The sequence below is a fragment of the Balearica regulorum genome, chromosome 20, assembly GCF_011004875.1.
Source record: "Balearica regulorum gibbericeps isolate bBalReg1 chromosome 20, bBalReg1.pri, whole genome shotgun sequence".
NCBI classification, from domain to species: Eukaryota; Metazoa; Chordata; class Aves; order Gruiformes; family Gruidae; genus Balearica; species Balearica regulorum.
In genome coordinates this window covers 12930365-12940309 of record NC_046203.1, presented here as the reverse complement: position 1 = coordinate 12940309, position 9945 = coordinate 12930365, and the positions used below count along the sequence as shown (strand labels likewise).

Genomic DNA, 9945 nt, shown 5'->3' with positions numbered 1-9945 from the left:
AATCCTTAGCACCAATTTAGCATGAAGAAGCAGGCATTTCCTTTATTGCAGCGCTGGGTGTCAGGAGGAGAGTTCCTCAAGTCAGGCACACCTAATGCTGGTTCTCTTGTGATATTTATACACAAATGTTACAAAGATTACAAAGTGGTACGCTCCCCGTTACAATAATTGGTTCCTATTTCTTTGCCTAGTATGCAAACTAGAAGGCCTGCTCAGTTCCTTTCTCCGCCTCTATCTTTTCAGTAGGTGGTATAATTTGGGTAAGGGGCTTATGGGTCGGTGGTGGTGGGGACCCTGGCCCGAATTACCTTTCCCCTAGTTTCTCAATATTTTGGTGTTGGTAATTGTTTGCTATTCGCCTCAGAAAGATAAGGATGTAAAATAGTTGGACTGCAGAAACAGGATAAGAGAAGCTGTAACTTAGGGAACAGTCCTTGGGTATTAACTAGAAAAAAGACACAAAGTTTGCGGCATCCTGATAAAGGTGGCCCAATATGCCAACAAGCCTGGGACCATCCTGGCAGGACAGATAACAAGGTTGCTGAGCTTGCAAAACAGAGATAACGAAGAAGAAGAGGTCACCCAACCGTGTACACTGAAGAAGAGGAGAAAGAGGAAGATTTGAGGAGGACAACACCTGACGACCACCCCGGAAAGAAACTGCGCAGGCATATCAGGACATTAGCATATATTCATGAGTTTCCAGAATAATAATGAATATGTATTAGATTTATCAGAAACCTAATGAATGTGTAACTCTTTTGTAATATAAATCACGTACAATTTGTTTCTCCTCGAGATGCACGGTCGTGGAAATATCCCGGTGCGACTCCCAGCGCTGCAATAAAGGATACCTGCTTAATAGTCACATTGGCTACTGAGTGAATTTTTTTGATTCGGTGGAAGGGAAGCAACTTTCAACACACAGCTTGGGGGATTTCCAGGATAACGGGAGAGAAATACAAGGGGAAAAGAGCCTTCCCAATCCCAGGAAAACCTTTTCTTTATGATTCATATTTATGAGGAACCTGCCTCCTCTGCTAAACAACCATCTGGCTCATAGTCTCCCACGCTAATGACTTCCATAGGCAAATTAAGGGAAATAACTGCTTCAGCCAGACCCTTGGCAAATCTCTGAAAAAAGGAATTTAGGAAGTTATCAATTACTTCAACTCAGCCCCTGTAAGGGTCAAACAAGCCCAGCTATGCCCAGTCACGAGACTTCTCCCAGCACAGAAAGAACAATGGCACATGAGAACTGGACACTGGCCCTATAATTCCTCACATTTCAAAAAAAAAAAAAAAAAAACCAAAACAAAAAACCAAACCTATACTGGCTGAAAGAAAAGAGTTACACTGATTTTAATGACTAATGATTTTACATTTACCCACAGAAATTAAAGTTATTTTTGAGAAAGCACCTAAACCAGCCATTCTCTTCCAGAAGACTTGCTAGCAAATGAAGAGCATATTTTAAGAATAAATTTTATGCTTCTTCATCAATGTCTCTACTGCATGCTTCACTGAAAGGGAGAAGAAAAATTGGGGGGTTCTATATAATTTTCACTTCTCTTTCATGCTGGGCAATGACTTCTAATGAGTTAATGAACCTTCTGATGAAATTTCAGATGTTTACACAGTGCAGCGTTTCTAAGGCAAGCAACATACTCTAATTTCAACAATATTTCCAATCAACCTCACGTACGTGGGAAGACAAAAAGTAACTTACACCTTTGCTGTGCCAGTCTGAGACCCACAGAAGAAGGTCTGGACCCCGGCAACACAGACTTCCTTCGCCTGCAGCAGGGTGGCATATCCATTTACTAGTTTGTCTTCTAGTCCTTCAGAAGCAGCTGGATTCCCATTGGATTTTTCACCCTAAGAAACAAGCGCCACATCTCATTCAATCCCTTGCCAAAGGGATGCTAACCCCATTTTCCCAAACACATTTCAAACACAAATCCTCTGACCAGACTCTCGGCGCTAAGCAAATGCCACAGGTGAAGCATTGTAGCTTCTCGCACCTAGAGAAACACATGAGGAACTGTTTCTCTGAACTAGGCCGTGCTACAAGAAACTCATCTCACACCTTGGGGAGACAGAAGGATCCAACTGAAGCCGAGAGCCTCCCAACTCACGCAGCAGAACTTCGCTCACCTACACGAGGAGACTTTAACGGCCTCATCCCACTCCCATCCTAAAACCAGTCCAACCTCAGCATTAATATCAGTGGAAACACGAACCTGAAAACACCGGCCACAAGCAGAGTGAGGTACTTGAAGTGACAGAGCAACCCAGGCTGACACATTCTCTCAGGAACAAAGTGAGAAGTGGTCAGCTGAGATCTGCTCCAACATCAGAGCAACGGGGGCGTTTAGTTACCCACAATCACGAGACAATCCAAACTGGGATTATAACCACCAGGTGAGTGGTTATAAACTACCTTTAGGATTTGCAGCAACCCAGCTGGGCCCACAGGGAAGCGGCACATTTCTCTGCACCGGTGGGCGCCTTCGCCCGGCAACTGCTCACTGCCGCATACAGAGTTTGGGGTTTTCTCAGACAAAAGTGCTTACGTGCTCAGTTACCTTCTTTTTGGTGGTGAAGAACCGAACAACGATCCAAATGCTGATCCCAAAAGCAACAGCAGAACAGATGTAAAAGCTGCGCAGCCGTGCAGACGCCAGGCAAGTACAGAAAAAGCTCCGCGTATCCACTGAGACATCTACCTCTAGAATAAATCACAGATTTAGCAAGAGTGGATTCCTACAGTAGGAATTGAGAATAAGTACAGAAAAAAAAAAAATCATCAGTTAGTACCCAGAGTCTCATGCCATCAGCTGCTCTCAAGGCTCTACAGAAAACAGGTTTTGGCTAATACAGGACACTCCAAATCCATCAAGGATCCATCCTTCACCTCCTCAGAGGTGAGTAAGCTGCATTTCATCTGCAGACCCAAACTAACATTTTAGACTGCCGTATGGGAACTCCCCGTTTGTCTGAGATAAAGCAGTTCTGTTATAAGGAAAGGCAGAAAACACTTGTGCTGTGCGAGCCTCTGAAAGCAAAAAGTCCTTGCGAAACCTTCGCTGTATCGTACAGGTCTCGATTGTGCACAGACCCGACACGTGCAGAGCTCTGGAGCTAAAAAGCTCCATTTCAAGGGGGGAATCATCTCCAGAGACCTCGCAGCTAAACACAGCCCTTGCTTGTAGGCATTAGGCACCACATGGATTACAACAGCTCTGACCCAGAGCTTCAATGCCGGGCTGACATCTGGATTCCATTGAAAGTACTTTTTCAGACTGCTGTCATGTGGCTGATGTTTGACTCGGAACAACTGAGGCGGTTCTGAACCAACTGGACAATTTAGGGTACACGATGCTGCACCCAGCAGTGTGCTTGTGATTACCTGTCATCTCCTAGGAAACATGCAGGAGCTTCAACAAGGGTGGTTTGTGAGACTTAGTGACTGAGAAACACAGAAGATACCCCCCTGCTGCTACCTGCAGTCCTCTTGGATCCGGTTTTCACAGGCATCAGACACGAGCCCAGAAATCGAGGATTTCCAAGAGGCCACGAACATTGTTATCTTACTTCTCCCCTGGGCTGTCACTTACCGTACCAGACCAAAACCTTGAGGGGATTCCTCCTCACCCCTCCACCAGCAGCACTGAACCCCCCAAAAGCAGCGAGCTGCCAGCGCTCACCGCCGTGCCACCAGCCCACGCAAGCAGCAACCCCCCTCGGACAGGGCTCCAGAGGCCGCAGCAGCCGCCTGCCCCCGGGTACCCCCCGCTACCTGCCCCCCGCCCCTCACCCCTGTGCCTGCCCCGCTACCTGTCCCCCTCAGCCTGTAGCAAAAAAGATAGGCCGGTAACGAAGGCCTACTTAGATGTGATAAGAAACTATGCATTATTCCTTTCGGTAGAAGACCAGCGGTTCTTAGAATGAGCCCCTGCTACACATCATGAGAAAAAGGAGCAGTTACAAGACACTCCAAGGTCCTTACATACAGACTTGGCAGAAAGGGAGGACACTCATTGCCTCCAGCAGCATCCTGATCTTCCTGAGGCACATAGCGAACAATTACCAACACGGAAGTATGGAGAAACTAGGGGAAAGGGAATTTGGGCCAGGGTCCCCACCACCACCCACCCATAAGCCCCCTACCCAAATTATACCACCTACGCAAAACACAGAGGCGGAAAAAGGAACTGAGCAGGCCTTCTAGTTTGCGAAGAAATAGGAACCAATTCTTGGAACGGGGAGTGTACCGCTTTGTCATCTTTGTAACACTCGTGTATAAATAGGACAAGAGAAGCAGTGTTAGGTGTGCCTGAGGTGAGGAACTCTCCCCCGCTTCCCTCCGGACAGCTTTTGCTGGTGCGACAGAGGGCAGGGAAAGCGGAGTGGCGAGCAATGGGGAAGCAGCGCCAGTGGTGCAGGAGCCGCGGCCGCCGTGTCCATCTTCACCCCCAGGAACCAGATCCGCCTCCCCAACGTGGCCGTGGTGCGGGCACGGCGGAAAGCGCTTCGAGATCGGCTGCTCCCGCAACAAGGTCCTGGGGTGGCACAGCGGAGCGTGAGTGCCGGGCTGACAGCGCCAGGGCCTGGCCGAGGGGGGCCGGCTGTGGTGGGGGGAGGCCTGTGGGCCTGTGCGAAGCCCGGCTGTGGTGGGGGGGGAGCCCCCTGTGGGGATCCGGCTGTGGTGGGGGGAGGCCTCCCCTGTGGGGATCCGGCTGTGCATCCATGGGGCCAGTGTGGAGCCGGGCAGGGGGAGCGCCCTGGGGCGCTGTGCGGTGCCCCTGGCCCTTCCCTGGGGAGTGACATTTCGGTAGTCGGAAGTGCCCAGGCTCCGCTGATTCGGCCTTGGCAGCAGGACTTGTTCCTCCTTGCCAAAAACTGGCGCACTCGTTCTTACATTGCTGGTTTCGCAAGTTTTCTAACCCTGCCCTGATCTGTAGGGAGAAAGATCTGGAGGAGGTCCTGCAGACGCCCAGGGTGTTCGTTAACGTTTCCAAAGGGCAGGTGGCGAAGAAGGAAGATCTCGTGCAAGCCTTTGGGACGGATGACCAAACAGAAATCTGTCAGATGGTAGGTTTCAACCGCTTTGCAGTTCCCTGCTTTCTAAAAGCTTGGAGAAGACTTTCCCAATGTTTGACGTGAGGGCCACGCAGATGTGGTAGGGTTGCTCTGGTACTGGGAGGGTTTTGTGGCGTGCAGTGCTGCTGTAGGCGCAAGAGTTGGTCATTTGTTAAGAAATGGGTAGGAAGGAGTGGTAATTCCATGGTATAGTCTTACGTTGTCTATGTGCATCTGGCTGAACAGAGTTGTGAGCGCTCTGTATCACATACAGCTTCTGCGCACTGATGTCGATGGGCACAGGAAAACGGTCAACTGGTGCGGGAGAGTTTCTCACCTGAGATGTATTAGGAAGGCTGCAGGGAAAGGAAGGGCCAGTCACTTCCTTTGGACAGTTCAAGGAAGTGTTAATAACAGCTCTAATTTAGTTCTTCTGGGTAGGATATGAACTGTGGACTTGTTGTGGGTGATGAGAATTCAAGTATATCTGCGCTTCTCTTTACAGTTGAGTTTTTCTGTGGTGGGTTTTTTGTCTGAAGTCTCTCCAGTGCTGTCTGTCACAATGATGGACGTGATTAATATGGTTATTCTTTTTCTGCCCTGCACATCTAACCAAACCGTTCAAGCAGTTGTTAAATTTAACAGAGTTACAAGAGTTTTCACTCTTTAGGCTGTGATGTTTATTAAATTATGTGTTACTTCCATAATACATTCTAAATTTTGATATGATAAATAGTATCTATTTATTCTAGTTAATATTTTGGTTTTGTTTTTCCTGTACGGATTTTATCAAAAGGGGAGCTGCAGGTCCAAAGAACGACACACAGAGCTGGAGCAGATGTTTAGAGACATTGCGACTGTTGTGGCTGACAAAGGTGTGGATCCCGAAACAAAGAGGCCGTACACAGCAATCCTTACCGAAAGAGCCATGAAGGATATTCACTACTCCGTCAAACCACACAAGAGCACAAAGCAGCAGGTCAGTTTTCTTGCCAAATCGGCTTCTGCTCAGAGGTGTTGCCTTCAAGTGTAATTTCTCCGTTAGCAGTCACAGAGGGAACAGCAAAGCCCTCTGGTCTCACATGCGCAGAGTGACTCCTCAGGTGGCTGGCAGGTGACTGCTGGGTACAAGCAGCCTCTGACATGCGTGCAGTTTGGTTTCTAACCATTCAGGGAAGGGAGACAGAAAGAAACGAATTAAAGCAGTGACAGCGATATGCCTGGAACAGAAAAAAAGAGTTTCATGATTTATTTTCCTTGAGGTGGTAAATCTGGGTTTGCACCGGAGCCACATGGCTTTCTGTTGTTCTGCTGTGTAACTGCTACTTAACGTTGTTTCAGACAGGTTTCTTTAGTATTGGAAGTGATCTCCAACAGCAAGAACTCTGCCTTTTCTTGTTAATCTCTCAAAATAACGTAATGGCAAGGTCCCTGCGGCAGAGTGGCAGTGATCGGTACTGAGACGCGTGTCTGAAGCTCGTGCAAAGGATCCGAGATTTTGAGCTGTGCCTGTTCTGTAAGCAGGTGTGTAACTGCTCTTTGTTCTGAATGTCTTTACAGGCCCTGGAAGTGATCAGGCAGTTAGAGGAGACCATGCAAATGGAACGTGCTCACGTGAGGCTGCGATTTCTTCTTCCAGCGCAGGAGGGGAAGAAACTGAAAGAGAAGCTCAAGCCCCTGATTAAAGTTATTGAGAACAAAGACTTCCACAAACAGTTGGAAAGTGTAAGCGGTCAAGCGATTCTTGTGTTTCCTACTTGATTTGACTACACCTGTACAGTTTACTGGGAGATGAATTAATCTATGGAAGTGGTTTAGATAAGCTGCAAGATTACCAGAGGTTCTAAATCAGAGGGGTAGTTTGTAGTTTTTCATTTCACACAACCCTATTGATGAAAGCTTGGAAGTAGCTTTTATTACTCAGAGACTGCTGCTTGGAGCTGAGGAGAAGCCCCGTGTCATTTCTCTTTGCAGCGCCTCTCCTACACACCGATGATTTCCTTTGCAAATATGGAGCATTCCTCTTGTGTACTTGGTGGGTCAGGCCTGTATTTTGACAGTGGTTAATTAGTTTGTTCAACAATAGTCTGTGGTAAAGTAAAATTTGGTATTGGTAAAAGTCTTTCTGAAAACAGACCAGAATCCAGCAATGTCTCTAGTCAAGAGACATGTCCCCAGCATGGACATGGAACTGCAGAACTGTGGAAAGATGATAGAAATCGCCGATCAACTCTGCGAAGTCCTTCGTAGGAACTAAACAATCCGGAGTGAGACAAAAGGGAAAGGAACACTGGGATTGCTCAGTCTGAAAGACGTGGAGGAAGGAGATGAAAAGCTTGAATAAGGAAAACCTTCCTGGCACAGTTCTACTTGAACAACATCCTACGAAATGACTGGTGTTAGCCGCTCTATTCTGTTAGGCCTTCGTGGTTTTTTTCCAATCTCTTGCTGCCACATATTTTCTGACACTAATCCTTTGGGATTTTTCCATGCAGTGTGGGGGTTTTTTTAATCATTTTACACTCATTTGTTTACAGATGGGTTTGCCTGTAGGAACATTTGGTGTCAGAGTTGCACTACTGAGGATTGAGTTAAGAGTTGATGTGGAAGTTACTCTGGCTTTGGTTTGCTTTAATGAAGGGTTGCAGTTGAAGAGCATCTGACTGATACAGTGCCAAGAGGTTTTTCTTGAAGTTGTCGGTGTTGAGCGGAAGATGGCGTATGTGGCTGAGAGCTGGGTTTTGTACATGAGGAGAGGAACCTGAAGAAAAGGGAGCTGCATTTTCACTCTGAAACAGGTGCAAAGCGTGGATCGTGTCTGAACTGATCTCGTGGCAGCGTGAAAACTGACTTAGCCTTCTGTAATTGGCTGCTCGATAATTAGAGTACTTTAAAGGGCCATTCTTAGAGATTTCCTTCACTGGCTATAACAGTACTTGCTGACTTAGGAAAAAAAAAAAGATGTTCTCCAGATAAGGTATTCATAAAATATATTTAGCTACATTAATAAAAATGAACTATCATCTCTTTATATATTACAGATAGAGAAAGAAATAAAAGAATTATTTTTCGTTACTAGTCTAGGAGGTCTCTGTGGCCGTGGCGATGCTTTTTGTAGGCTGAAGGGTCAGCCTGCGCTTGTGAGCTGTTCTCATGTGATAAAATGCGTGTGGGACAGGCAGCGGTGGCCCCTGGCCATTGAGTTAGACAGGCTTTGTTGGGCCCTAACTCCCTGGCGATAACTGTTTGTATGTGCTCCTTTTCTTCTTAGTGGGGTAGAGAACAATTCTGGCAGCTGTCCTTTAGCCTCTCTCTTTTTATGCTGCTTTCTAATACATGCACAGAATTTCCTGATTCTTGAACCATTTTATCCATTTTAAAATGCTTTCTCCTACCCCCATGGTGATCTTCTGTGGTGTTTCAGTTCTGCCTAGGAAAGTTTAGTGGCACAATGACTATATTTGCCATGTGGGCACAGCCTCTGTGGAGATGTCTACACGCGTGGAGAGATTGACACGATTCCTTGTGCATACAAATCCTTGACCGCTTGTTTTTCAAGCGGCCATCTCTTCCTGCATACTTTATGAAGCGCTGAAGATGATAATGTTGATATTTAGCTTGTCACTGGCAATTAGTGCTAACATGCAACTGATAAATCTGCAAACGAGACACTGAGTGAGAGCCTCAGATGATACCATGTCGGTGATGCTTGATTTCACAATCCTGTCGTTTCTTTTTTCCCGATGTTCAACAGCTAGAGCACAGTCGGATGGCTGCAGGTGAAAGATCTGGAGTTACAGAAACTTAATCTGAGCTGATTTACGAGCTTGGTGCTAGGAAGGCAATTTCTTTATAAAGTCTTTCTGCAAATCAAACATTGAGGATTTTTTTTCTGGTAGAGGGGGCTTGATTTTCTTTATCAACAACTAAATGTACATGCTTGCCTTTCTTGTTGTATTTGTAGTTCAGCAAGAACGTATGGTGAGCATCGAGATAAATGTCAATATTGGGAGCTGGTTTGTTCTGGCCTGTTTCCATGGTTGTAAGTGCCCGCACAATCGCTTCCTCACTAATGAACTGTAACTTCCAAAGGTACAGATCTGGGTAGTGGTGGACTCCCCTTGCCATTTGAAATACGCTGGCAGCTGCCAGGAGAGCGCTGGACATGTCTGGGTTACCTGTAGACGTCTTTTCCTTCCGCAATGGTCCTCACCCTGTTCCTGGTGGGGCGCGGAGGGTTCCGCGGCTGGGCGGGTTGCAACCACTGTAGCCACAGTGATGGGAAACAGAGCGGGATGGCCAAGCAGGAGGTGTGCGGCGTGCCGCATCTGGAGGTGTCACAGCAACGGTTCCACGGGCAACGGGAGCTGGGCTGCGTCCGTGGTCACGGCCCGGCCACGGCCCCACCGGCCATCGGAGCCATGATGGCTGCTGCGGGGCTGGAGGGCCGAGGTGGGAGCACCAGCGCAGCGCAGGGCCGGAAGGCAAAGCTCAGCCAGCATGCCCAGGAGCTGCGCACCATGGTGGCCTTGCAAGGTGCTGCCCCTTGGGCTTGGTGGGGGCGGGTGGGGGGCTCTTGGTCCTGCACGGTGCCAACAGCAGCGCCTTAATGTCCTGCAGAGCAAGGGAGGAAGGTTTTCGCCCAGTGCTGTGAGGAAAAGCTCCGTCAGAAGAGAGAGCCGCTCCCGCGCCTGCGCGAGGCGGTGCAGGAGGATGTCCGTGCCCGGGGCAGCGTCCAGGCGATACCGGTAGGTGCCATCTGCTGTACCCTGCCTGGTGCTGGCCCTGCGGAGCCAGCTCCTCCAGCGGCTCTCTCCAGGAGCAGGATGTGACCTTCCCCAGGCTGGTGGTGATGTTCTC

At 48.1% G+C, this 9945-nt stretch overlaps 1 long non-coding RNA gene and 1 pseudogene across 1 annotated transcript; one reads left to right on the top strand and one right to left on the bottom strand.

The window, feature by feature from the left end:
- Positions 1–1029: 1029 nt before the first annotated feature.
- LOC142604644 (uncharacterized) lies at positions 1030–2728 on the bottom strand. The gene is made up of 3 exons (XR_012838495.1): positions 2589–2728; positions 1732–1878; positions 1030–1134 (listed from the first exon to the last, which is right to left on the bottom strand). It is a non-coding gene; the product is annotated as an uncharacterized LOC142604644 (long non-coding RNA).
- Positions 2729–3431: 703 nt separating this feature from the next.
- On the top strand, positions 3432–7571 carry LOC142604663 (ribosome maturation protein SBDS-like; annotated as a pseudogene).
- Positions 7572–9945: the final 2374 nt, after the last annotated feature.